The 27,593-nt window shown below is 50.5% G+C and overlaps 1 protein-coding gene and 1 non-coding gene across 6 annotated transcripts in view; one reads left to right on the top strand and one right to left on the bottom strand.

Annotated features, from left to right (window-relative positions):
- Positions 1-1,334: 1,334 nt before the first annotated feature.
- Positions 1,335-1,407, bottom strand: TRNAA-AGC. Its single transcript has one exon. It is a non-coding gene; the product is annotated as a tRNA-Ala (tRNA).
- A 152-nt stretch (positions 1,408-1,559) lies between these two features.
- LOC121070680 (USP6 N-terminal-like protein) overlaps positions 1,560-27,593 on the top strand; it is an 80,833-nt gene continuing 54,799 nt past the window's right edge. Inside the window, exons 1-2 of one of the 5 annotated variants that reach the window (XM_040558187.1) lie at positions 1,560-1,631; positions 11,956-12,037. The gene's annotated coding sequence lies outside the window, so the exon portion shown is untranslated. Of the gene's footprint in view, positions 1,632-1,977; positions 2,469-11,955; positions 12,038-12,077; positions 12,100-13,532; positions 13,703-15,464; positions 15,489-27,593 lie in introns of those variants that run through there. The other 4 variants (XM_040558188.1, XM_040558197.1, XM_040558194.1 and 1 more) reach the window with 4 other exon arrangements.

Here is a 27,593-nt window from a genome sequence, read left to right as displayed (position 1 = left end):
CAGGCCATAAACACAACTGTGCTTCGTGACGCAGTCTCCTCATGTCGGCTGCGTGGCAGCTGATGAAATAGGAGACTGCAACGGATTTCACTTTCCCATTAAATCCCGCTGCATATGAATATTTGAATCATTTGTACAAGCTTTGAAGGCTGTGGTAGTGACAGCTGGTTATTTCATGAGTTTTGTGTGGGGCTCCAAAGCCTGAGTATAAATCAGCCTTAAAAGATGAGAACAAACTTTTTCAAGCTAAAAAAAAACCAACTCCATACGTTCATCTGTTTTTCAGACTTCAGCCTGCGTGCTACCATTGCCATTTTCTGGAAAGGGCTGGTAGGTTGCCTCTGGCGGTGGACAAGTTTCTCTCTGCTGAGAATTCATGGAAATTTGTTCCAAATAATCCCTTTGTAAAAGGCGCTGCATCTTCCCTTCGATCCAGTTCTTTGTGCTATCGCAGCAAATCCCGTTTTACTAGGTATTGTCCTATTTACGTGGCCTTGCTGCTTAAAATGAAGGGTAGTGGGGTCAGGATTTTCAAAGACAGGATCACAACCTGCAGTAGTTATAATGTAAAAAAGTACTGTTGAGACCGGGGTATGGCGCTGCTCTAGGTATGCGAGAACCTAGCCGTGTAGTGCAGCTCTGCAAAACGTCTGCGTGTCAGATTTATTCTGACAGGAAAAATTTGCCCAGGTTTGTTCTTTTTAAAAGGAGGTGTGGTGTGGTTGAGTCTTCTTGCTCTTTCTATATGAACGGTTTAGGTGAAGAACGCTGCTGAAGAATTGGGCCAGTCCGCAAGATGCCCACTGACGCTTTCCACAGTGCCTCAGGGCCTTCTCGGCCTGACGAACGTGCCACGAGGACCCTGCGATTTAAGAGCGTGGGCTCCAAGCCACATCTCCTCCCCACCACCCACCCCCAGGGCCCCAAACGCCTCCAGTTCTGAGGCAGATTTTAATTAACCCCAGCACTGCCTCCACAGAGCTCTGAAGGAAGACCTGTGGTGCAGCCGGGGGCTGCGGGCTGTCTGAAAGCTGGATGCCACCCTGGGCCGCTGAAACGTGGCCAAAAGGCCCTTTCCCCAGGCACGTAACTGGAGGAGCTGTGCCGAACTGCTTCACACCTCCCGTTCCCAGCTCTGCTTCCGACTTGGATAGGAACACAATTGAAGCCCTGAGGCAGGTCAGGCAGCCATGCTGGGAGGATCTCCTTTTAAGACGGCGTGTGCGCATTTAAGATGGTTTTAACAGCAAAAAGCGTTTGCAGATGATAAGGGCCGACCTCTCGGGATATCTCGCTTCCCGATATAAAATGGAGGGAAGGAAGAAAAATTGCACTGGAGAATGCGGGCATCGATCCCGCTACCTCTCGCATGCTAAGCGAGCGCTCTACCATTTGAGCTAATTCCCCTGCCTGCTCCACCGCCTTCCTGCGCCCCCTCTATTCTCTTCTCGCGAGACTCTCCCCTCCCTCCGCAGAACTACAGCTCCCATCGCGCCCCGCGCGCGGAGACGGGCCGGGGGCTTGCGCGAGGCGCGTGAGGGGGAGGGGGCGGGGCTTGGCGCGGCGGGGCGGGGCCGAGGGGCCGGGGCGCGCGCGCGCGCGCCGGTGGCGGGACCGGGAGCGCGCGCCCGGTAAGGAGCGGCGGGAGCGGGGAGGGGGCAGGAGGGGGAGCACCGGGGGGGGGGGCGCTGGGGATGCCCGGGGCACCGGGAGGGTCTGGGGGCCTCGGGGGGGCTCCCGGGGCACCGGGAGGGTTTGGGGGTGCGGGGGGTCCCCGAAGCGAGGCGGTGCCCGGGGTCGTGCAGGGCTCGTAGGGGATCATCCCCCCGGGATCCCCCCGTCGGTGCCCGGGGGGGGTCTCGCCTCCGGTCCTCGGGTCGTGCGGGGGGATTTTTGGGGTCCCGGGGGGATTTTGGGGTCCCCGCCGGGCTGCGGTGCCCGGGCTGCGGCCGGGGGGAGCGCTGGGGTCGGTCCGTGCGGGTGGCGGGGGTCACCGGGGAGGCTCGGTGCGTGCAGCTTGGTCGCCGAGGTGCCCCCCTAAAAGCAGCCCCCCAAAAAGCGGCAGCCCCCCGAAAAGCGAAGCGCGACGGGAGGCCCTGCCCGATGGCGGGACGGGGTGCTCGGGGCGGGGGGACCGCAGCGGATGCGGCCGGGACACGGTGCCCCGCGCTGGGGACGGATGTGGGGCGCTAGGAAAAGGGGGGGCGCTTTTTGGGGAAAAAAGTGGCCAAATGGGCGAGTGCGTCGGGACCCTCCTGCGTGGTGGCGACGACCTCTGCCGCTTCCCTTCCTCCCCAATTTCGCTCCTCGTGAAGAAGGCGGCCAGAACGGAGCAGCAACGTAAACCTGCTCTTCCTGCGATGTGCAAGTCATCTTGTTCCTGGGTACCTTTTCTGAGCTAGCCTCGTGAAGTTCTGGTGAAACGCTGCCCTGTACCAACGGCGTCACGATCAAGAAATGCTCTTTTGGTATTTATTTCTTTTCCTGGAGAGGTCGTCGTCTGTCAGTGGGCTTTGCCTCTTGCAGAGCTTTCTCAGTAGCTTGTCTGAATGTTATTTTCTCTAAACTCCTTGGAAGTTTAAATTTACTCCTCTCTTCTAACACTGCATCTTCCTTTAAAGGGCCTGAGCAGCATGGTCTCAGCTCTTCAGACGCTCTCCTGGCTTTGGTTTTTTGTTGTCGTGGTTGTGGGCTCCGTTCTTGTTTTGTGCAGCTGAGGGAAGATCGGCGAACACATTCCCCAAGACACATTTATCTTCCAAAAATCCCAAGCAGCAGTGACCGACCAAGCAGGCTTCCACACCCCCAGCAGCACGACTTCTTACCTTGGAGCATGTTTCTGACAGCTCCGTACCTTTTTTCGCTATTTTCAAATCCCAAGTGCTTCTCCCAGGTGAGCTACTGCCCTGCTTGCCAGCTTGAAGAGCGTTGTATCGTTCCTTTCTTCGGTGCCCTCCTCTCTTCTGCATCCCCCTGAGCTTCAGGAACTCCAAGTTTTTCTCCTCAGGCTTCTTCTTTCTGTGATGCACAGAAACTGGGAGATGCTTGATGGCATTTCCTGCTGGCAAACCTCACCTGCCCTCGATACCTTCAGCATCACACCTGCGCGGTTCTGCGAGGCTTCCGTCCGGCTCTGCAGGGCTGGAGGAATATTTCGGCTGCGTTTGGGGTAGATGCTCTCAGATGTGAGGCTTCGCCTCCGTGGCGTTAGGTGTTTTTCCCATCCCGGGGCAGGCTGCCTTCCCGCTTTGCGTGTGGCAGAGCACAGGTGCGGGGCGCAACAGGACTGCCTCAGCCTTGCTGTGTCCGCCCCGTCCGTGGTCCTTCCCAGGTTTGCTGCTCGTGTGGTCTAACGACGGGGTTGTTCGGCGGGATCAGTTCTCCCAGCAAAACCTTTTGGCTTTTTTGTAGGATTAAAATTGCACTGGAGAGAGCGTGTGTTAGGATCGACTTTGAAACTCGAAGCCTGTTCAGTCCTTCATGGTCACGCTGGAGTAATTCCTGCGCTTTCCTCTCCTGCTTTTTAATTCCAGGAGAGAGTAGTCCAGCTCCCACCGCCCAAGCTGTTGCAAGGGCACGTCTATACCCTGCAAATGAGCTCTCCCCTTGCTTTCTTTTACAATTGCTTTGGCACTGCTGAGCATTGGGTTTCTGTAGCTGGGGATCAGGCAGGAGTTGAGGCTCAGCTGGGTTTCCACTGGGTCGAGAATCCGCCGCTTGGTAGCACTGATGCAGGCAAAAATTGTTCAAGTGCTGGTGAATCTCCATTTTCCCCTTGCATTCTCTCCCTGCAAAGGACAGAAAAGTCCCTTTGCAGGTAGCGGGGGGGGAAAAAAAACAACAAATCTACATCACCTTAGTGCAAAGCACAGTCCCCAGGGATGCTGAAGCTGTAATACATGCTGTGGGGTTTTGCTGTAGACTTGCTGCGTCGAGGTGCCCTGGAAGGAGTGCTCTCTGTTTTATACGGCGTTTTTGGAACAGCTGCTGGGGCTCGGGTGCTTGCTCTGACAGCAAGGTGCGCTCCTTGGCCATGGGTTTGCTCTGGCAGCCCCGGCACCAAGCGTTTAAGCTCCAGCCCTGTCAATTAGCTGCTCTTCCCTTGCTTTATTACCCGCGCCGTGCCTGCGCGTGGCTTCATCCTGTGCTGCAGGAGAGCTAAATGAGATTGGAAGAGAGCTGGCACGAGGCCTGGGTGTTCCTAGAAAGATATTGATTGCCCTGGACGGTTCGTGTTTGCTCCCTTTGTTCCCCAGCTCTTGTCACGGCTCGGGCTCGCCTGCCGGAGGATGGAGAATGGGGCAGGGCGTGCAGATGGGGGCTGGACGGCTGCCATCCCATCCCATGGCCTCGCCGGGAGCGGAGCCTGAGGCAGCCCGCCTGGTAATTCCAGCAGCAGCAGCGCACTGCCCAGCCGATAAATGCAAACCCAGGGTAAACCCTGTGCTCGGGCACACCGGAGGGCGTGCTGCTGTCGGTAACGTGCCCCTGTCTTGCCCACACTTGATATTTAAGCTATTGGTGTCAGCGTAAAGACTGGGCGGTAAAAAAAAAAATCGCAATTAAATCTGCCTGCGGAGAAATCCTTAGCTCTGGAGCCATGCTCCCTTTCGGAGCCTAGCAGTCTGCTTGTAATAGGTTGTGCCGCAAATGAAAGTTTCCTGCTTTAACTCCTGCCATGCAGGATGACACAGGGCTGGCCCACCAGCTGCTCCGGGAGCTGGCTTGCAGGGCATGTGTCCAGAACAAGCTCGCTGTGTTTAATCCGTGCCGAGCAAACAGCACAAAAGTGATACCGTGTGTGAAACTGGGGTAAAAGCTTCCACGTGCACCAGCACTACCCACCACAACTGCAGGAGCTGCTAGCAAAGCGCCTCCAAGGTTTTTTGGCCGTATGGCCCACCTTTGACTTCAGAGATTGCTCTCCTGGCCAAGTGTTTTCCCAGTTGGCTTTTTCTGCAGACCGCATCTTCCTGTCCGCAGTCGTATAACTCCCCGGCGGCACCGTCAGCAAGTCCCGCATTGGAAAGGAATGGTTAATTGGGGTATTTTTAGCTCTCCATGTGGCTTGGATCCTGGAAATCAGGCGCAGGAGCCAGCACTGTTTAACCGTTCAGCTTTACGTGGTGGAAAGCAGCGGGACCTCATCGAGTCTCGCCGCTCCGCACCAGTTTGTAAATCTCCTGCCCAATTTTCCCCCCAGCAGCTGCATTCCCTGCTCTCAGCGAGTTGCTCAGGGCATGCTTTGCACGCCTTTTGCCAGCTGCTAAGCCGTCTGCATGGAGGAAACCCTCGTGCCATCGCCATGATGCCCCATTGCTGACGGGCCATCGGGGGCTCAGGTACAAGCCATCAGTCTTCCAAAGTTTCACCCGTCCGGATCACGTTTTAATTTAGTCGCGTGATTTTCCTTTCCCAAAGTAAGCTTTCCAAGAGTCTCCTTCCCTGCTTTCTTCGCTACTCATCGTAGAAGCGCCGATACCTGCTTTGAGCGGAGGGGAGCAAAGTTGCACCAATCGCAAGTTGCCCGTCTTGCCCAAGGGGGGTTGGAATTAGATGGGCTTTAAGGTCCCTTCCATCCCAAACAGCTCTGTAATTCTATGAAAAACTGTTGTCGTAGTCTGTGATGTCTTGTTCTTACTGTCTTCCCTCCCCCCCAAGTTTCATGAGTCAAAACTGGCCGTGAGAGCATTGTTGCCTGAATGGGGGTGACTTACCAGGGAGGATGTAATAAGTGTATTTCCTCTGGGTGATAAAGTTATAAGTAGGTCACAAGTGTTGCGTGTGTTTATTTGTGCTGATTACAGTGCTAACTGGGTAAAGTTACCAAATTTGTTTCAAAGCGTCAGTATTTTCTTGGCTCCCTGACTCGCCTCATGGTTTTCACGAGGAATCCTGTAGCTTAAAGCTGCTCTGCAAAGCATTGCTTTGCTCGGTGGTTCTTCCTGGCCGTGATCCTCTGTTAAGTCACCTCTGAAGACCCACACCATCACACCCCTCCCTAAGAACCAGTGCTGGCAGTGGTATCGCTTGGCCTCCTGGAGACTCCAAACCCGCTCCGTTTGCTCTTGACGTCTAGAGGTTGAGCTAAGAGAGCCTAATGACATCTTCTCTTTGATTGCCTCGAGCTGATGGCATAAATTGCACAGCAGACTGCGCGGGCCGTGAGCTGAGGGTACCATCCGCTGCCTGACTTCCATGAAATGTTCGAACTGGGGAGCTTCTTGCTGCAGTTTTATGATAAAACACCTGCAGCTGCCAACAGGGAGGGATCGTCCTGCTGCTTATCAGACTCTGGTCCTGCTCCTTGCAGTGGCCAGCTCCTATGGGCGTTAGACCCATCGCTGAGCCCATTTAATTCAGTGAAGTAGCAGGGAGCTGTTGAGATAAGCATATTTATTTTGCTGCCAGGTTGTTGCATCCAGCACAGGGGTGGCTGGCGAGGTGTGATGGACAGAGAGGTCTGGGAGACAGGGCAGGAGGTGCTGGCTGTCCCTTCTGGCAGGGCAGCTGCTCCCTCTTCCCAAAAGGTGAGGAGCTGAGATGTGCCCAACCTTTGCTGCCAGGAGGCCGTGTGCAGGCAGTTGAAAGGTCCCCAGCAAAAACATAACAAGTGTCCTGCCTAGCCTCGTGAGGGCTGTGGTTTCAGCTAGTTGCAACTGACTTTGAAAGTCCTGCTGTGTTAAAACTGGCCTGAATTAATCAGTTGGGTTTTGTCTTTTTTTTTTTTTTTTAAGTTGAGATAAGATCTAAGCTTGAGCTTTGTATATATAAATACAATAAAACTCACTGTTTTCTTAAGGATGCTTTGGGATATTTCTGGGGTGTGCATGGTGACAGTTATCAGGAGATCTGAGAACAGGGTGGTTAGAGATGCTTAGCTGTTAAACTGATTTTAATGCTGTGGAAGCTACATTTGAGTAGCCTTATGCTTTTTATAGGGGCAGAAAAAAAAAAAAACGTGGCGGAGCAACAGTGGGTATTTCTGTGAAGGGTGAGGCTTGAATGTAAGGGTTTTAGCTGTGCTTTTCTGTTGGTACTGGCAGTGTTAGTGGTTTTGGTGTGAGAGTGCAGAGGAGATCACTCGTGGTTCAGAAGCGAGGCCTGCAAGTCCTCGAGGTGGCTCTGTCAGGAGCTTGTGTGACTAATGCTGCATAAACTTGAAGAAAAAAAAACAAAACCCAAGCACCCAAAAAAGAGACGTGAACTCTGCCTCCTCTGTCTTTGAGGTCTAGGGGTGGGGGGAGCTAGGTGAGACTGTTGCTGAGATCGGTGGTTGTGTTTAGATGGCATCTCTGGGTGCGTTGCCATTTCTGGGTCTAGAGATATATTGGCTCACTTCACGCTTCGTGGCTTTTACCCCTTCAGTGCTGACCATGCTCTCGCTGTTTTTTGAGGTGAAGTCACCTGCTTTCGGACCCTGAACCTCAGAGCTATGGTCCAAGCAGTGGCCCTTGCGAAGAGGGCTGGGGGCAAGGGGACCTGGGGACAAGCCTGGTACCTAGGGCTGTGGCAGGCTGGAAATGTCCAGGTGGATTTGTACTTCGGCGTTGAGAAAGGCTGCACGGGTTTATTTTCAGCATCCTGCTGCCTGCTGTCCTTATGAACTTTTGCTAGGTCGTTTGCATACGCCTGGCCTTGCTCATTTCCCCTCAAAAAAAAACCTTTCGAGAACACCCTTCAGCTATGGCAAAGCACATCAAAACAAAAACAACAAAAACAACACCAAATCTCTTAAAGAAAATCTCCGGCTGTTCTTTGTTAAGCCACAAGGCTTACATAGCTATAGTGTGTGGCTGTTAGGACACATCAGCCCGATTTGCAGACCTCAGGTAGCACGTCACCGGGCTGTTTCGGATGGGTCTTCAGAAAAGTGAGCATCTGGGAATGGTCAGAAGTGAATGGAGCTGTTAAAGTGGTTTTGAGTGACTTAACCCTGAGCAGAGACAAACCAAGAGGGGTTGCTTCTTCCTAGTGCTGCATCCTAGCTTGAAGGCCCCACCTAGGCTTCCAGCTGTACCACAGGGCCATCTTTCTGAGGCCATGCTTCCCATCAGCTTAGCTGATCGCAAGCTGTGCTCCTGCCAGAAATCAGGCTCCTTCCCCTCTTATTTTCTTCTTTCTGGGATGGCTTCCAGTTGGATCAAACGAGCCGTGGTCGCTACCGCAAGCGTGGAGGAGATGACTGGGACACGTAGAAGGGGGAGGAGGGAGAAGGCAGGACTGTCTTTTTTGGCAGCAAAAGATAGTTTGGGATCAGCTAAGTTGATGGGTTAATTGCACCCCAGAGGCATGAGGCGAAACACGAGCACTGGGCCCTCCTGTCTCCACAGGGGCTACACCACAGGCAGTCGCTGCGTATGAGGAAGGGCCTGCTTTTTCAGATTTATCAGAGCTGTGGGGGGTAAAAAAAACACATTTGATGGTAGCTTGATAATTCTGTGAGACTTTGGGAGAGGGACGAGGCTGGTCTAGAAGAGTTGGAGGCCCTGTGGGATAGGGCAGTGTCAAAGGGAATGAGCAGCACTTTGCTGAGGGCAACCATGTGGCTCCGGTGGAGCATCCGGCTGGAAAATTGGGTGGTGATTTCACTGTTAACTTGCTTGTGCTACATCTGCCTTGGTTTCCCTCCCTGCGAAGGATGGGTAAGGGCTGCAGTGTGTGTTAACATTTCGGAGAGGCTTTGATGTTGGTAGAGCCCTTTGAGGTGCACTGCTGACAGACAGCTTCGTGTACGTGCAGAGTAACAGCTGAAAACGTTCAGCTTCCCAATTAACCCAGGGGAGGTATCCCTCTGGGAAGACTTTGAGCTCAGCTTTTAAATAAAACATTTTTTTTCTGAATGTATCAAGCTGAGTATTTCTCTGTTTAAATACACTGCAGACCTGGGACTGATGCCTCTCTGGGAGGGAGCAGGCCAGATCCTGCCATCCTGTTCTCCTCTGGCCATAGGCCTAGGGGTAGGTTTATTTTCCTGCCCAACTTGTTATAAACATTTATGTGACCTGTCTGAGGCTGAAAAGCTGTCATCTTAGGTGCTCGTTGCTTGTACGTTACTGCCTTGACAATGACTTTGCAAGGTCTGCAGGCTGGGGAGCCTGCGTATTTTTGATAGCTCTTTCGGTGTGCTAGCCATACCTGAGGAGTTAGTCCTACGTGCTTGTATCGAGGGGACTGAGCATCATTCCTGTTGAAAACCACACAGAAATTAAACCTTGTTGTTGCCTGCGGGGGGCCAGAGCTGTGTTCTTGAGCTTGAAGATGCTAGTATGGCAGGATCATCACCAGCAGGCCGCAGGAGAGGGGAAGAAAATTACCATAAGCCTCTTAAAAAAAACTTGATGATTTCTCAGTGTTGACAGGAAACACCTTGCACCCCTATTTAGACTTAAAAGTGGTGTGTATTTATGGTTGGTGTATCTGCTCTTGACAGGGGTGATAGCAAAGCTGCGGGGTCAGCCCTGGGGATTGGCAGACCCCTTGCAGCCTCTGCGTCCCCTCGCAGTTCCTTGCCTGCTCTCTTGACCAGTGCTACCTCTCTTGTTGCTTATCATCGAATCATCTAGGTTGGAAAAGACCTTCTCCAAGGTCAGTTGAGATCACCCAGGCCAGCCAAATAGTGCGGGGCTGTTGCCATCCTTCCCACTGTGCAGAGCCATGCTGGTTCTCTGCCCCATTGCGTTGCTTGCACCCTTCAACCCTTATCCTTTCCCTTTTTAAGTCACCCAGCGTCGCTTAGTCTTCTACCCCTGTGCTTCCCAACTTTGTTGTCCACAACCTGGTTGTATCTGGAGGAGAGCAGCCCTGGGGGAACGGCGCTGCTGGACCCCGCGAGACTTTGCTGAGAGGGGAGCTCGGGAACAGAGAGCACGCGGTTGAATCCTTGGCACCAAGCTGTGTTTCCAGTGTATCTGGCTGTTGTGAGACAAAATGCTTTGCCTGAGAGATGTGGTTGCTTTGGGGAGGCAGGCCAGGCCACCTGCATATGGGTTTTATTAAATCCAGCAGTCAGCAGCGCTTAGAGAAGCTACAAGCATCTCTGTTTGCCGTGCTCAGCAGTACTGGTGGGAGATGAGTTTGAACTTTGCAGTCATGTTTCTGTAACATTGTCCAGTAGCAGCAATCGCATCAGGAAAGTTGTTAGAGGAAAGGAGCCGGAGGAGGAGGCAGGGAGCAATGGTTTTATCCACGGGAGCTCTGCTGCTTCCCGAGCAGCAGGCTGGGCCCTGGTGCAGGAGCGGGTTGATGCTGACACGGATGAAGCCCTACAAAGCTCCTGCAGTTCCTTTCAGATGTAAGCCATGTGAAGCTAAGGCAGGAATTTCCTTGCTGGGGGGAAATTGTGTTTCTGTACTGCATAAATAAGCTGTCACTGAAGATTATTGGCCAGGTTGGATTTGTGTTGTGTTATTTCTGTCTTTGTAGAGATTTTATGTTCCACTGCAGAATGGTGTTCAGTTAGTGACTTCAAAAGAAAAACAACACAGATCCTCCTGGAGGTACATAACTTGAGTAAATAACTCGTGTTCTGGTTAGAGCAGTAATGTAAAGCAACAGGGAGAGCATTATAAACAGCGATGGAAAATTTGTGCTTGAGGCTTGCGTCCGACGTCCGTGCTGTGGTCGTGTGGTCTTCAGCATTGTTTGCATCCTTAGAAATGACTTCAGTCCTTCTGTAATGGGAAAGGAGAAAGGGAAAAATGGGGGAAGGGTTAATGGATTATGATTTTTCTCTTCTTTTTTTTTTTTTTTTTTTTTAATATTGGTTGGCAAAGGCTGAGGTCCATGAGTCATGCACAGAGGGAATGCAGTAGGGAAAACAAATAAGTCTCATTTTCTCAGTCCAAGGTAAACCTATGCACTGCATGAGTAAGTTTTTTTGCATTTTATAACAAGGTCCTCCGTTTGGCAGGAAATACGTGAGACATCCTTGGGCTGATCCTTTTTGTTAAAACCTCGGTACGTCCCCCTTGCTGTTTTGGTGCTTTGACTGAAGAGCTGCTCAGAGAAGTTGTCCTACCCTCGCTGTCCCTGTGGGGCTTTGCCGTGCCTGTTTCCTTACCTTCCCCATTGTCAAATCCCCTCTCAGTTAAAACATGCTGAAGGATGGTTGTTCAGCGACTCTGCTCGTTGCTGTCCCCAAGCCGTTCTGCAAACAGAACAGGAAGAGCAAAACCATCCTATGTTTGACTTCTGTTACCCTACATGACGACCTCTGCTTTAGATGTGTGGCCAGGCAAATGTCTCCTTATGGCTGCTTAGAAACGTTTCCAGGAAGACTTCTCTTTTTGATGTCTCTTCATCAGCATGCAGCGGGGACTTTGAATACCTCCAGTTGTGTGTTTCCACAGCTGGTGGAGCAGATTTCTGTCACTGCTTGTGCTCCGTGCTGCTAGTTATCTTTTGGTGTGACTCACCTACAGAGGCTGTATAAAGTGATTGGGAGGAAATAGCAAACCATTTACATGATGAAACCGTCATGTTGAATAAATAATAGTGAAACAAGCAGCGTGGCTCTGATGTCAGATGTGATTCACCTGCTTTAGGAAGTAGAAGGAATTGCAGAAGAGCTATAGTGCAGATCTTCGTCAGCGTCACAAAGGGATAGGAGAGCTTAGCAGGTGACCACTCATGCAGTTTATCAGCCTATTGTTTGCTCTCCTGCTTAGACGTTAACTTCACTGCATTGACTGCTGAGGAAGCTTTGCTGGGTGAACAGCTTTGTTTTGGGACAGATAGTCTTGCCTTTTTTCTTGGCTTCCTTCTGTGATTTTGGGTAAGTCCCTTAAAATCTTGTGTCTGGTAGCTCAGCTGTGGGCAAGGACTAGGCAGGAGTATGTTCAGTGCAGAGATCTAGCATCCTTCAGTCTCTCCTAAGGTAGACTTGGCTTCCTTTCCTTTCACCAGCCATGTCTTATTAATGTCACTAATTAACATTCTCTCTGACGCTTGCAGGATTTGCCGGTTCCCGTACGCCAATGGGGTTTGTGCTCTGGCTCGCTGTCGGAGCCTTCAGGGAAGCTGACGCTCTGAGCAGGTACGTCACGCCGTGCAGTGAATACTTTTTTCTGTGCAGATGTGAAAACACACGTGCAGAAGGTAAGGTCTTCGTTTAGCTTAGCCAACAGCCTTATGGGAAGAGGGTTGGAAAACGTGCTGTCACTGCTGAGTGGGCAGCCTGCGGGATGCTGCGGGGTGGGAGGCTGTATCCAGCCCTCAGTCCAGAGTAGAGACCTCCTCCTGCTTCTCCTGGCCTTCATTTGTGGGGAAACAGTGCTTCAGGTGGGGCCAGGAGTGTGCTTCGAGCAGGATGAGCTGCGTTTTTTGCCAGAGGTTGGACCGTCTTTGCTCCCACACATGTTGTGCGGTGCATCGTGTCATCATCAAACACGAGGAGGCTGTGAGCTGGGGTTCGCTTTCAGGAAAAAAAAAATCCTCACCTGATTGTCTGAGCTTGATTGTATGAGGTGTTTTGAATACGAAACCCATCTCTTTCCCCCTGCCTGCCACGGGGCCAGCCCGTGTCCCATCCCAGGGGGGCAGCTGGCCACGCTCTGGGAGCTCCCGTGTGTGTGCTGCTGCTGCACTGCCCTTCTCTGCTCGCTCCCCTACGGCGTGCGTGCACACACCGTCCTCAGTGGGACCCCAGATTGCTGCTTTTGCCTTGATATGTGAGCAAGTCCACTGCTGTTTTCTTAATGTGTCTCTACTTGCAGCCTGTAGCAGCTCATTCTTCCCTGGATAATTATTGCTCGGCTCAGCCGCCGATTGCTATCGGAAGTAGTGGAGTTGTGCCCGGTGCTGCCCAGTGCATCTTCTTGCTTGAGTTATTCAGCGTGTTTATTGCTTTAAGGCATCAGTGCTCAGCTGAAAAATCTCATCTGTGCTCTCTGAAACTGTTTGGCAATGAAAGTGGGTCGCTGGAGTTGGTTTGAGTTGCCAAGATGCTTTCGGTAGTCACCCTTCGCTATGCTACCAGCAGGTCCGCATGCTCCTTGATTTCAATTACTGCATTAGCATCAGGGCTGCTTTTTTAGCGACTGCAATTGTGTTCCCAGCTGGCCGGAGGCATGTGTGCAGCCGTGGGGATTGAAGTGGAATATTTTGCCGTTTGTGGTCACTCAGGGGAGGTCGGAGGTAGATGGATGCTGCTGTAGGTGCGTTGGTGAACGTGGAGAGATAGGCCTGCCACACCAAGCTTCAGCTTACCGCAAACGCTCATGAAGTTAAAACAAAACAAACAAAAAGCTTCTTTTCCAAATGTCCGTCCCTGACAGATCCCTTCTGAAAATAGCATCGCACTTGGCCAGTCTGAAGCCGCCCTTTCGGTCGTAGGAGGACATAATCCTTAATTCGCTGCGTGAAGCTTTCTTGCTCCCTAAAAAGGCAAGTGGATTAATTAGGGGAACCAATCTTTCCTGAAAACCTGGTTCAGCTGGGATTGTCTGGGTGGTGCAGCAAATGCATTGGAGGAGTAGGAGTTAGGGCGGAGCTGTTCCTACCTTATCCCAGGTATTTACTGGGGTTTATCACCCTGTGCAAGAAGACAACGTGCTCTCTGCTTCTGAGCTGATGGCAGAGGCAGTTAGCAGGGCTTGCGCTTCCCGTGCTAGCCTTCTAGGTGTGCTTTCCATTTTTTAAGGTTACGTGCTAGCTCAGAAGATTTAAAGGCAGGAACGTAACGAAAAGGGGAACAGCGAAGGTAAGCATGGTCCCCGTTTGCTGGTCTCCTGAGGTGTGTCCGCCTCGGAGGGGAGCGGTGCTGAATCAGTGCCCCGGACTGCTGGTGACTCAGGTGGCAAAAGCACAAGTTGTTTTCATTGCAGTGGATTTCCTGTAATGGGGTTTTGCCTCCTGTAGCGGCCGTGTAGGGAACAGTTTGTCATCCTTTTCCTTTCCTACGGACAAAGAGCAGCTGGGTTCTCAGGGAGCGCAGGCAGGCGTTGGCTGGAGCCCTTCTCGTCCTGCCATCCTCTTCTGAGTGCCCAGCCTGCTGGAGGAGCAGGGTCTTGGGAGGCTCGGTACTCCTGAGCGGGAGAATTGTGTTTTCAGGGAGCTCCTGTGGCTTCTTCAAAGGGGAGTTTTGTTCTTTGCTTGCCAGTCACAGATGTGCTGGGGTGTGCGCGTGTGTGAAGGACCTGAAGTGTGGGCAAAACAGATGGAAACTTGATTTACCCCAGTGCCCTCAACCCTACCCCTCCCTCAGTCTCACCTCTTTCTTTTTTTCCTCTTTTTTTTTCCTTTTTTTTTTTTCAAGATGGGGCAAGTTAATGTAGTTGCAGATACTATCTGTTGAGCTTGATGAGATTCTCATGCAAATCTGGAGGCTGTGTTCTCCTGTCAGGTCTGCTTGCATGTATAATCCACTATTTTACTGCAAAGGGGTCTATTTTCTGCTGCAATTGGGTTTATTTTTAGCCAAGGCTTTCCCTGTCTAATTGGCAAAAGTTCAGCATTTGCAGTGCGATTCGCAGAAGAAGCGATTTCACCAAATCCACGGGATGGGGGAAGGGAGGGAGAGGGGGAGAGAGGAAATGTATTAGCTAGCAAAAAAGCTAAATGCTGATTTGGAAACATGGCTTGAGATGCTGTTGTGAGAGCAGAAGGGTGGTTAGTCACAGCTGAGAACAACGTCGCACTTGCTGCATCGGGTAATTAAATTGCTGGGAGCTGGGCAAGTAAGGGATGGATACAGGGGATGCTACAAGCTTCATCGCCCCCGTATTTCAGTACCCCTGTCGGGCACCGGAATGAACAGAGCGGTGCGTGGGATTCCCCAGGGCGCTGCTGCAGCTGTCTGTCCCCTCTTCCCCAGCAGCTGCCCCAGGACAAACTGCCTTCGCGTGCCTCCTTGGCTTGACCAACTGCCCATAACCATTCTGGGTCTTGAACCAGCTTGTCACACGAAGAACTGCCCTTCAGAGGTGATCTGCTTGCTTGTTCTTCCGTCTTCCCTGACGTTTCCACTGCCCCTTTTATGGGGTCACCGTTGTTACTGTTAGCTGCAACACCACAAGCTCCCCCAGCATGACACAGGAGGCGGGTGGCTGTGTTCAGAGCCTTTGATGCTTGCCCCTCTGACAAATGAGACTTAGCTCCACGTGTGTGTCTAGAAATTTGTTTTCTGCTGCTTCTACTGAAGTAGCTGCCCTGCAGGTTAACCCCTGTGGTTTGCTTTGTCCTTTTGGATTTTCCAGAGCCTCTTGCAGACAATCGCACAGCAGGCTTGTTACAGTTCCATTAAGAAAATGGGGAGAGATGTCGGAGTGTCGATTTTCTTCTGAATGTTTAGAAAAGGGAAGAAAGAGGGGAAACAGCACTAGGACGTTATTTGTATTCTGTGTTCAGTCTGAGGGGATGTGCTTTGCTGCTTCTCTGCTCTGCTGAACAGCATGGCCTGCGTGGAGCTGCGTCTTCGCGAAGGAATTGGGGATGAAACTTCTCAGTTCTCTTTCAGTCACTGGGAGAAGAGCACCAGGAGAACTGAGGTAAGAGCACCCATTAACTGCCTAGAGCAGTAATCTTCTCTGGGGAATTAATCTAGCCTCACCTGATAAAAGGATTTATGCGGTGGGGACTCTGTTTCTTTTCCTGCCGAGCGTCCTGAGAAGACTGGGAAAAATTAAGCGCCGAAGCGACCTTCTTCTCCCTGGGAGGGCTTCTCTTTTCCTAAGACATGTTGTTATCTTCCTATTGAAAACCATCTGTATCAGTTGGCAAATCAGGATTGTTTTAGCTGCTCAGCTTCGCCTAGTTCCCTGCAAACATATTCTCAACATTCCCTGTTGGCACGGGGTGCAGAACGCGGTGCCTGATGAGGAGGGACATGTGTGTCCCCGTTCGGGTCCCTGTGTCACCGTGGTGCCTTGCCCCGTGCCCCCTGTGCCTGGGAGCCCTCCTGGATGTAGGTTTCCTTCGTCAGTTCGTTCCTGTGGTTAACCAACATACAGAGTTAAATAAAAATGGTCCTAGGGAGTGTTTTTTCTGCACTGCATGAGCTCTGGAAAAGCTGCAGCAATTAAAGAGCTAATACAGCAGTAGATCTAGTAGACTGCAATGAGCTTTGGGTATATAGGTTTAATTATTTTGAAGCCTTTCCTTAGGGAAAGTTTGTTAGTTTTTTTGCCTTGTACTGCTAATTATTTCAGGGGGAACTCCTTTCTCATTAGTGCTTTCTCCCTGAAAGGCATTTCTTTTCCTGTCTCTTGCCCTCAGAAAGCTGGAAGAACCCTTATACATTAGGAAAGTAAGTCTCTACTTTAAATGGCCTTAAGCACGTGAATATTCAGCTTACTTTCCTTTTACAGTGGCTTGTTACGAAATGAACAGGAATCTCGGGGCATCCCTGGGTCAGCTCTTCTTTTGAGCCCTGGGAGAAAGCCCAGCAGGTTTTGTTCCAGCGGTTGAGCGCTTGGAGGAGGTGTCCACCTCCAGCTTTGAGTACTCCATTAGGAAAATATTTCTCCTATCAGTGAATTCCTGCTGATGTTGTCGTGCTGTGCTGGAAGTATGTGGGCATGTATTTTAATCTGCCGGTTTAGATAGTGCGAAGACAGCCGTACCGGGTTGAACCAAGGGCACGCCTGAAACTGATTGCGTCTAAAGCAGTGCCCTGCCTCCAGCAATGGTAGTGGAGCTACTCCGAAGAGCTGGATAAAGGCTGAGCTGCCTCATTCTGCACAGTAGTAGCAAAAAACAACCAAACAACAACAAAAAAAAGCCCCTGTCCACCTTCATCTGCCTTTTTCAGGCTGGTGGTTTGATCCTCACCTTCTCCTACAAGGGCTTGATGGTTGGGCTTAGCTGGAAGAATTACGCTGCTGGTGGCGCTGCTCTTTTTGTTGAATTACCTGTGTCTCGCAGCCTGTTTCTTAGGACAAGGAGAGATTGTGGAGCTTGCAGAAAACCATGGTCTGCCAACACCATGAGGCAGCGTGTGTGCCTGTGGCTGGGGGTTCTTCCCCAGCCCGTCCTGTCGCTTCTGAAACCCCATAAAACTGCGAGCGGAGCAAACACCTCGTGGCAAGGAGTTGCACGGCTTAATTCCACATCACGATGTCGTCTTAGTAAGTAGTTTGGTTCCTGGCACATCTCCTCAAGCAGGTGGTCCTGGGCTCCAACAGAGTACCAAGGGAGGCTGTGAGCTCCCTGCCCGTGGAGGATGTGCCCTGGGACAGGGCAAGTGCAGAGTTTCACTTCAGAAAGTAAAACCTCTTTGTCTCTTTTGGGTCAAACGGTCCTCTCGCAGCCAGCAGAAGGGGCTAAAGGCTTCCACCTCAGGCTGCTGTAGCCTGAATTATTTTTTTTCCCCAAATTTTCTGGGTATTGAGCAGCTTGAGAGCTCTGAGGTGGAAGCCTTTAGCCCCACGTAGCCTGGCACGCAAGGAGCGGCCGTGTACGTGGCTAAACTTTGAGATCGAGGCCTGCAGGTGTGGTTGCAGCGGTGGGAAGGCTGTATCTGGGTTACTGCCAGCAAAGGACATTCTCACAAGGTTCAGATCACCGCTTTTAAGACCTTCCTTCAGAGCAGATGAGCAGTTGTGACATGCAGGTCTGTTTCGTGGGCACTCAGCAGTTTGTGGTTACCCGGCCCGCTGTAACCATGACAGCACGAATTTAAGGCTGTTTGAATTTGCTTTCACATGCAAAGACCTCGTGTAGCCCTCCCTGAAGGCAGTTTGGTGGCTGCCTAAATTGCTGCTTTTCCCACGAGGTGACTCAGGTTCTCCTCTGCTCTGCTGTATAATTATTTGCCCCACGGTGGTTGACAGCTGTAAAGTGGGATGCGAGGAAGGTGGCAACGGTGACCGGTGACCGTCTTATGGGCAGCGTTTCGGTGACCTGGGGAGAAAGGCATGGCACTAGCCAAGTCTTTCCTGCACATTCAGTTTCCAAACAAAGCATGCTTTCCAGCAGCTTTTGCTGCATTAAAAGAAAAATAAAATGAAGTAACAGCAAATGGACATCTAGGAGGGCTGCTGGGAGTGGGTGAGGGGAATAATGCCTTTGCCCTGATATTTGCACGAAGCGTGCTCTCCAGTCGGATCCCACCGAGGCTCTTTCTGAAGTTTCTCTTTCCTTGGCTGAGTCTTTGGAAAACCCTTTTCATTCCAAGTTTGGTTTGGAAAGAGAAACACCCCCGCAGATGGCTGCTCTTCAGTTGTCATTCAGGTTGGGGTTTTTATGTTCCTTTTTGCATTACCCTCAGGTGCAAACCAGGCTTCCGGCCAAAAACCGTGTCCCAGAAGTAGAGAGAAGCTGAACAATAAGGATATTCTGTTTTTCCTCTTTCTTCTCTAAGCTAGAAATGCAACAGGCTATCTGATGTTTTATCAGTTCATAAAGGACTGTGTTGCTTTTTTCCTCTTTGGCTGAGTCTCAATTTAGTCAAGTTGTTTGTTTTCCTCAGATAAAAAACACAGCTTTCATTAAGACTTGGGTTGGCTCTGTTTTGCTCCTTGCTTGATAACGTCTGAGTGGTGCTGTTTTTTCTAGACAAATGCCACTGCTCTGCTTCAGAGTCCTGCTGGTCTCATCTGATAAGCTTTTTTTTTTTCGTCCTAAGCAGCTCTCAAAGGAATTGCTGGATTGTTAAAGAATAAGAAATACTTCTAGGTCTCTGAGATACAGAAAGACTTATTGTAGCTGAAGGCAAGAGAAGGAGAGCAATAGCATTGCTGGAGGACTTGGGTTTGGTGTGCTGGTGAGTTATAAAGCTGAAGTTACAGCTGCTTGCTTGGATCCCTTGTTGGGATCCAGGATGCTGCGGATGGCACAGTCGGTGTCGACTCTGGTTTTCTGGCCTCACAGGAGCTTTGGTCTTGCATTTCTCCTGGCTTTTTAGACACTGAGGAGAGCCAGAGGTAAGTTGTGACTGTGGCTGGGCTTCTCTCTCCAGGTCCCTGTGGGCGGCTGAGGGAGGTCCCTGCTCTGTGCTGCCCAGCTGGAGGCAGACAAGGCCGAGGAAGCTGGTGGAAGCAGCAATGTGGAGACAGAAGGGCTTTGGGGGGGGGTTTCTAGGAGAACTGGTTGTTACCTAGCCCTGCAAAATCCCTACAACAGTGCCTGGGGTAGCCTGTAGTTATTCTAGCAGGGATGCCAGTCAGTGCAAGGAGGTGGTGGTGCTTCCATGTGTACTGACTCATCCCTCAAGTGTCCATATTGATTGTTTTTTGTTTTTTTTTTTCTGGGATAGCTGTTCCTCAGGCCTGGCTAGCTGTGCTTTGCATGGAAATGGGACTAGGTGCTGCTTCGGGACCTGCCATTTAGCAGGCTGCATGTAAATCTGCCGAGGTTATTTGCTGCTTGTTAAGCTGTGGCTCGAAGGAAGCCCTTGCTGTCTGCCTCCTGCGGTGGGTTTTTTTTAATGAGGCACCTGCAGAAGAAGCAGCAGGCACGGTATTTCTGTAGGGAATGGGAAGGCGAGATGTTGGGCTGCTCTTCCCGTCCTCAGCCCTGTGTTTATCTCACAGAGGTGCCTTCCCATCTCCTCGCCTTCACTTTAAAAGGAGCTGGGGGGACGGGGAGCGCAGTGAATAAAACCTCACGCAGGTACCTAAAAACAGGAGGCGGCTGCGACAGCAGAGACTCCTGGCAGGGTTGAGTAACGAGACGCTGGGTGATGCTGAGAGCCCTACGCCCTGCTCTTGCACAAGCAGCAGCACGCAGGAGGCAGCAGCAGCCTGCCCTGGGTTGAAATTCTCCCCCAGCTGTTGCAAAAACAGCTCCGGCCTTGCAGAAGGGGCTTGAAAAGAATGAAAATGGGCAAACAGCAGGCCTGTGGCAGCTGGAATAGGTGACTCCAGCTCAGTGACTTTCTTTTTTTGGTCTTTAGTCCTAGCATGCGTCTGCTGCAGTTCCTTTGTGTTGCTTCTAAGCGCTGGCCATCCTGGATTTCTGAAAGTATGTTTTCATTTTTCTTTCTTTCCTGAGGGTTTTGGGCAGTGTTTCCCAAAGCTATTGTGGTGGGCATTTCCCCTTCCCTCCCGACAGCAGCTTTCATTTTTGCCTGAATAGCTCAGCATTGTTCACATTGTCTTCTAACTTTATGAGCTTTTTTTGATTTTTTTTTTTTTTTTTGACCAAAGCAGTTTCCTAAATGCTTTTGGAGTCCTTGAAGTCACTTTGCAGAAACGTGGGAGCAACTCTTCCTCTTACAGCACGTCTTGTATTTGGAGCTCCAGGCAGGAAAACTGTTTTGTAGCGCTCACGTTTGAGTTTCTGAAAGCGTGATTCTTGTGGGCTTTTTGTTTGTTTTTCTGGACAGTTTTCTTTAAGATCATGCTAAGTTCAGCTTTGAGGAGGACTTCGTAGGCTTGATGGAATTTACTTCTGTTGAAACTTGAGGTTTCTGACAATGTAATGAACTCTGTTCCAGGTTTCTAAACAGCATCCGTTCCTCCTCTTCCAGCACAACAACTATTTCTCCCCCCCGTAATTCTCTCCAGAAATAACAGGTTATTACTAGGATTTATATGCATATCCATTTACTAGGCCTGATATTGCTTGGCACTGAGGATGTTGATCTCTTTTACCCACTTTGATCTCGGAAGCTGGGCTCTGTGTCAGCACGATGTCCATCTGCAGATCTCCCATGGTTTGTTTGGAACGTGGTCTCCTGGCTGTGCAAAGACTTAGGTTTGCTCCCCTAATTCAAGCAGCAATAACAGCTTTCCCCACTGATATTTCTTGGAAGTAAGTATCTTTCAGCCAACAAGTGGGCATTGTTTTTCTGGGTGGCTGGTTCCTCCCTCCACTTTGAGGACTGAATACTGGTGAAAGGCTTTGGGTTATGTCAGCCCAGGTAGGTGGTATGTGGGGCATAGCAGTAGCGTCTCCTGGGATGTGTCTGACTTGTTCCTTGTCTGCCTGTGGATGTTGCTCTTGCTGGTTGGGTGCTAGGCATCTGCTGATCCTGCAGTGGGAGGACCCCAGTGAGCCAAGGGCTCAAGGATGGGTCATGAGCCACTCACCCAGTACAGCAAGTCACTGGTGGCTCCTCAGCTGCTGGGAGACGACGGCGACCTTGCAGTGCTTGCAGCTTGTGACCTGACGTTCAGGAGCCAGGTTCCCTGAGCATTAACTGTTCAGAATCATGGAACCATCTAGGTTGGGAAAGGCCTTCAAGGTCAGGAGTCCAGCCGTCAGCCTGACCTATGGAGTCCCATCACTGAACCACATCCCTGGCTGCCGTGTCCGCATGTCTCCCCAAAACACCTCCAGGGACAGGGACTCCACCACTGCGTGGGCTCGAGCTCTGCAGTCCCGTAGGTCAGCCCACAGCTGAGCCATGTTGGATGTGCTCCGACAGATGATGCGCTCATCGGCTACTGTGCATGCGTGGCGTTGGCTGGAGCATCTGGCACTGGGACAGATGCTCTTGGAGCTGGGGCTCGCCGTGTACAGGAATGTATCTTTACACTTCTGGTTCGAATTGGAAGCAGATCTGCCCATGGCCGCAGCCAGCGCTGTGCAGGAGAGCGGTGCTCGCTGGAGTCGCTGGTGGTTTGGGACTCCTTAATTCATCTTTCTTTGCAGCATGCCAGAGCACAGAGCTGGGCACGAGTGCTTTTACAGTGTTTTTGCTGCAGGCACTGAAGGGCCAGTAATGTGGTTTCTTTTCAGTGAAGGAAGGGTTGGTTGGTGTTTTGTTTTGTTTTTTTCCCCTTCTTTTGTTTAGGTGATATATTGCTGTGAGATGGCCCTCGTAGTGCTGTTCTTCACAAAGACGTGAAATATTTTATTGCTGTAGGTTTCCTTTCCCATTCAGATGGGAAAAATAAAAAAGGCATTAAAAGGGTGCGTGGGGCAGGGGGGGACACACAGTGATTACTAACCTCTTTTAAAGTCACTGTTCTCACTTATCCTTTGAATTAGTTTTTTGAGGTTTTTTTCCAGTACTTTAGAATAAAATCACCAGAATTTTGCAGTAAAATCCACATGTGAGAAACCAGTGGCACATCTTCTAGTCAAAACAGGTTGCATGTGATCTAACTACTTAAATGGTCATAGAGAAATGTTTTGATTAAGCAACTGGAGGCCAAATGCGTGTTGAATTGATTAGTTTCTACCTACCCATCACACTGTAATGAAGATGCCATTACAGAAACTACACGAGATGAACGTATCTCAGAGTATTTTTTTTTTCTGAGTTTGTGCGTTTAAAACTGCAAACCTGAGTGCTTTTAATTGCAATTAAAACCTTTCTGGTTTCCTTTGGAGATGCTTTTCCTAGGCTAGGCTTTGCGGAAGGGCAGCTGTAGTTTACATGCTCAGAGCCCAGGAGGCTGAATCCTCTCTTCTCAGCCCTTGACCACTTTCAAATGATACTTGGTTGTGTCAGGCCCTCTGAGAGGTTTGGTGATAGGTGTGGAGCAGTGTTAATTCATTTTTCTTCAAAATGATGTGGTGCTTGCTTATATTGAACTGGAGTAATACTCTAAGCATGGTAATGACTTATTTCCATAGGAAGAGGTGCATTTTCTGTCCTTACTTAACCTTGCTTCTCTTAAGGCTGCTCTAAGCAGCTGTTTCTTTGGTTTTTCTCAGATACCAGCCAAAAATACCGACGTTCACATTTCAGAAAGCTTTATATGTAGATTAAATGAAGGAATACTTTAACAAAGGACCTGACAGTGTCACACAGTTAGGTGTAGTCATAGTTGCCTAAAAAAGCAAAGGTATAACGTAGGAAGGTGAAGGTGCTGCTCCTTGCAAAACCTGGTTAGAATTAGGTCAATTGGTAACTGTAATTTTCTGGAAAGGCTTTTAATTGACAGTTCTCTGAATACTTAAGGTTATTTTTGAGTGACAGTGTCTTTTCCTTCTTTTTCGCACTTTGTGTACTGCTATGGTATGAGCAACCTGCAGAATGCGTAGTATGAATCTTTACCTGCGTGCTTGGATGACATAACTATTCCCATCATTCAGAACTGTTCATATATCTAACGAAGGGCTGTCCTAACTGTGGGACTAACCTTGAAAAATCACTGTGCTCACGCTTGTTTCGAGTTGTATTGATCTTCAAGTTGGGCCATCTCCTTCTTTTTAGCTGGGAAATGTGACTCTACCAAATGCAAGTCTTCCGATTAATTTCAGTTGCGTGTTATTTTCCTTCAAAATCTAGAATTACAATTTTTGAAACTAACAATTATTTTCTTGATTTATCTTAGTTCTGCCTTATAAAACCACAAAAGATCTTCAAAGCGTGCAGCTGGCCAGACTGCCTAGTTCTATGTTTTTGACCAACGGACGTTAATTCTTTAGTTGTGAGTGTTGCAAAGGAGATTCCTCTGAGACCGGCAGAGAAAACAAAACAAAAATAACTGCCGTGTTTTATCAAAATAGATGAATGCAAAATATTGCAAAGCAATCTCTTGATCTGGCCTCAAAGATGAGAGTTGACAATATTAAAAGAAAACAAAGCCTAATCTGAAACATATTCTGCACGCAGCTGAGTGTTGTTTTTACGAGTAGGACCTGGAGCCTGTGGGGGCTCCTCGAGTTTTCCCTGTGGAATGGTGAAGCTTGGGCAGGGTCACACGCACGGCGTGGCTGTGGCTGGTCATTGTGTCAGTTCAAGGCCAGAATTAAGGCTGGTGTCCGCGTTTTCATCAGTCCTCAAGGCTGATGAAGGATGGGGTTGCATTGTGGGTAGTGCTCAATAGACATCCAAACACAGGCTGGCTAAAGTAGATTTAAGGCAAATATAATCCATGCCGTAAGTTGCATGGAGGTTTGTCTCAATCCAAACACTGTGCCTACAACCGCATATCTGCTTTTGTTCTTTCAGCTTTATTTTTGTCAGAATTGAAATAGCAGTGAGATGGATCTGAGCTTCAGCTTCCGAGAGGATTTTTTGGGTTACCTGCTGCAGAGGAGAGGCAAGGAGCTGCCGGCCTTCTCGGCTCAGTGAGCTGGTCCCCAGGCTGCAGAGCAGATGTTGGAGTCTGGGTGGGTCTGTGCGCCTCGCAGGTGTGTGTTTCGCAGACTCTGCACTTAAACACTCTGCTTGACTTGAGATGTGCAAAGTTGCCGTCTCTTTTCCCTAGAGGCTGAGCTGTTTGCCTGGAATTGAAGGGGGGAAAAAAAGCAACTGTTAGTAGTAGATGAAGAAGAGCAGTCTGCCAGCCGTCCTAACGCACGGGTTACACTGCAGCCTGGAGCTGGGCTTTTTTCATGAAGAGCAACTCAAAAAAAAGTAAGCAGACAGATATAACCTCCGAACAAAACAGAAAGCAAAACTAACAAAGGAAGTGCTTGCTATTCAGATGAACCGATAGAGTTGAGGGAGGAAAAAACAACTCATCAGAGACCTCCAAAGGTTTGCTGCTTTGGCCAGAAAGGTGCAATTTTGAGATGGCAAGAGTTTTGTAGTCTGCACAGCCATCTGAGAGGTGATGCAGACGTTCCTGTGGTGTAATCCTAGGCGAAAGCAGGCTGGGGGATGACGAAGAAGATGCTGGGCTGGGATGCAGGAAGGCAAACCTCAGCTCTTGCCCCATGTAGATGAAACCTCTCCAGGGCAGCTTCAGTTCTGTTCCCCAGCTCAGTTTCGGTGCAATGAGAAGTACAGCAGGGAGGAAGGGAACCTGGTCCCAGCCTTCGCCTCCACCCCTGTTTCAGGTGCCGAATAAAGTTAGTGAATCTTAATTTTTTTTAATATAGTATATAGCTTGTATACCAGCATCTATAACCCAGAACTGACACCAGAGGAGGTCTGTTTGCTCTTCTTGCTGCCACAAGCTAGCATGAGGTGGGAGAAGACATGAGAGTAAGTGTTTTAGCTGCGTGACAAGAGGCTGGGTGCCAAATGTAAAGAGCAGGTAGGAAATGCCAGCGGGCTGTGTTGCTGGCGTGTAAGTCTTGTGAACAGAGAGGACAGACTGCTTGTATTGATGCTGCTGTCAGCTCTCATTTCCTCACAGCTCGGGGACCGTGAATGAACAGGCCCTATTGATAGGATGTCCTGGTTTTAATGTTGTGAGTGGAGGGATTTGTCTGCCCTGAAGCGTAACACGGGTCTGTGTGCGCCTTTCCGGCAGCGCTGGGTGCAGGCCTTCCCAGCACTGCAGCCTGGCTCTTCCTCGCCTCTGCCGTCAGACAGGACTTGAGGGGAACTGCTTCATGGTTTTGCCAAGCTTGGGACTGTTTGGATATGTTGCGCATGTGGAGAAAGGGTTGGTTGGTTGTTTTGGAAGTGTGCGGGGGAGGTGGTGCTGCCTTCCCTGAGAAAGCAGATGTGCTGGAGAGAAGGTGCTGCTGGTACCCGCTGTGCCCCGTGTGCCCGTCTCCCCACACAAGTGCTGCAGCTGCAAAGGGTTTTGCCCCGAAAGTGTCCCCGCCAGCTCCAGAGGCTTGTGCTGTGCCACTTAATCCTCACCTCTCTGTGGAGTGAGAGATGCCTGACTGAGGCTTTTTCCTGGCTGTCCTGTCCGCGCCCCTCAGTTCAGAGGCTTTTACTTAACCAGCAACCGGTGAGAGCATCCATGTTTTTACCCTCATAACGTTTTAGTCAGCTATCACTTTAACGCCTGACAAGTCTTGCCTCCTTGTATTTGGAAGTGCTGGAACGAGTAACCTGGTGGGAGAGTCCCTGGCCGCTCACAGCACGTCCGGATGCTTGAAGCAGTCACCGGGGGTGGGAAGTGTAGGGTGACTGCAGAGAAACAGGAAGAGTTGGTCAGCACGGTTGCAAAGTAGCTACAGCAACGAGCCAGTGCTTCCTTTTCTGCGTGCACACTTGTGACATTGAGGCAGAAGGCAGGCAAAGTGCCTTGGCAAAGCAGCCGAGGTCTGGAGGACAAATCCCTGGTGATCACCTCTCTGGAGGAGTGGATAAACGTGCCAGAAGAAGAGAGCCCACCACCTGAAAAGAGATTTTGTTGCTGATGTTTTGTTCTGCATGGCTGGTTGCCGCAGGGAGAAGGATCTCTGATCTCTCTGCTCCTTATTACTGGTGCTGCATCTGCTCCCGGTTTGATGGAGTGAGGAGAGGTTTTGTGCTGAAGGAAAAACTCACCAGCAGCCGTCCTGGCAGGCTCACTGGCACTCACCTCGGGTGCTTGCTCGGTCAAACGGAGGAACAGCTTGGAACCAGCATCAAGGTCTTGGTGCTTCAGTGCTAGAGGGCGAGTGCAGGAATAAATGGCTTAAAAAAGCTTTCTTCAGCAGCATGACCCAGAGCTGTCTTCCTTTTCCCTGTGTGTGTGTCAGTTTTTATGGCCTTCCAGCATCGTCCACCCATTAATGGTTTTGGTAAGTGTTTATCGGGGAAAAGCTGTGGTTTGGAGGTGATCCTGGCTTGCCTTCCTGGAAATTTGTCCTAGCTGGTGGCCCAAGAGCTTTGTAAGCACGTCGCAGTGTCTGATTGCAGTGGTCGATGTGTCGGGGCTGTCTGGGCAGACGGAGGTGCCTCCTACGCTCAGATTTCCTTTGTGAAGCTTGTGGCTTGTTGGGCTGGGAGCAGCTGCCCTCCCGAACGGGCTGTCAGTGAGCAGGGTGCTTGTGGATGCTGGGTAGATCTTGTACGACTCGCTGGGGATCGCTGGGAGTCTGAGCTGCCTTTGAAGGGTCGCTGGGCTCGTTCTCACCCGTTTGCACGCTTGCAGCGTGTGTTTGAGTGACACGCTGCGGAGAAGATGGGACGTGCTGCCCCTCACTGCTTGGGGCTCTGCACCACAGCAGACAGCATTTCCCCTCAGATCTGCTGCCCGAGGAAGAGCAGGTGGAAATTAGCAGCGTCTGTGATCCCTTCTTGCCTGCTCCTCTTGCAGAGGTGGTCTCTTAACACGCCAGGACAAAGGGCTGGAGCCCTAAGCTCTCTCCACTGGCACCGTAATAGCAGTGCGTGGAGACTCAAGCGTGGAAGATCTTCCACGCTGGCTCCAGCCAGGTCCACCTCACCCAGCGTTGGCCCAGGCACACCCGAAGTGGATCCTCAGGGAAGGAGGAAGAGTCATGGAGGGTCGGGGCTTTAGCAGCGACAGATGGCCCTGTTCTCCTGCCGTTTGCGTGTTACTTTTCAGGCAGTTTCTATAGCTTGTTGGAAGCAGCAGAATGTGCCCCAGCCCAAGCGTGTGTCACACGGAGGAAGCATTTCCTCCTTTTGTTGGACTTTTTATAATATGCCATCTGACCGTCTTTCACCGAGTGGTGAACAATCCTTCTTCATTCCTAACATGCTTTGCATGAAACCAGTGGCTCCTGCAGGCTCTTTAGTTGCGTGCCTCAGCACATAGGGTGGCTTTTTTTATGATGCCCACGGCTGAATATTTCGTGATGACAGACTGTCTGCCTTGACCGTGCTGCTCTGGAGTCTGCTTTTAGGCAAAGGCTTTGGAGGGGGGTTGGAACTGAGCTCTTAATTGCAGAGAAAATAGGTTAATTGCAGACTTGGTTGAAAAAAGTGGTCTGTGCTTCATCGTATTGACTTTCTTGCCAGAAGAGTTGTTGAACATATATACTAAAGAGCAGGAATTTGGAAACATGCCCACATGACCCCATATCTATTACTCAGCAGACATTTTTCTTGCACATCTTGCATTTACTCTCTCGCTGAAGCGTTAGGCAGTTCATCAGTCTTTCCGTTCTGT

This window comes from Cygnus olor, chromosome 5, assembly GCF_009769625.2.
Source record: "Cygnus olor isolate bCygOlo1 chromosome 5, bCygOlo1.pri.v2, whole genome shotgun sequence".
NCBI classification, from domain to species: domain Eukaryota; kingdom Metazoa; phylum Chordata; class Aves; order Anseriformes; family Anatidae; genus Cygnus; species Cygnus olor.
Note: the sequence above shows the minus strand (reverse complement) of the source record. Positions and strands in the feature narration are given on the sequence as shown.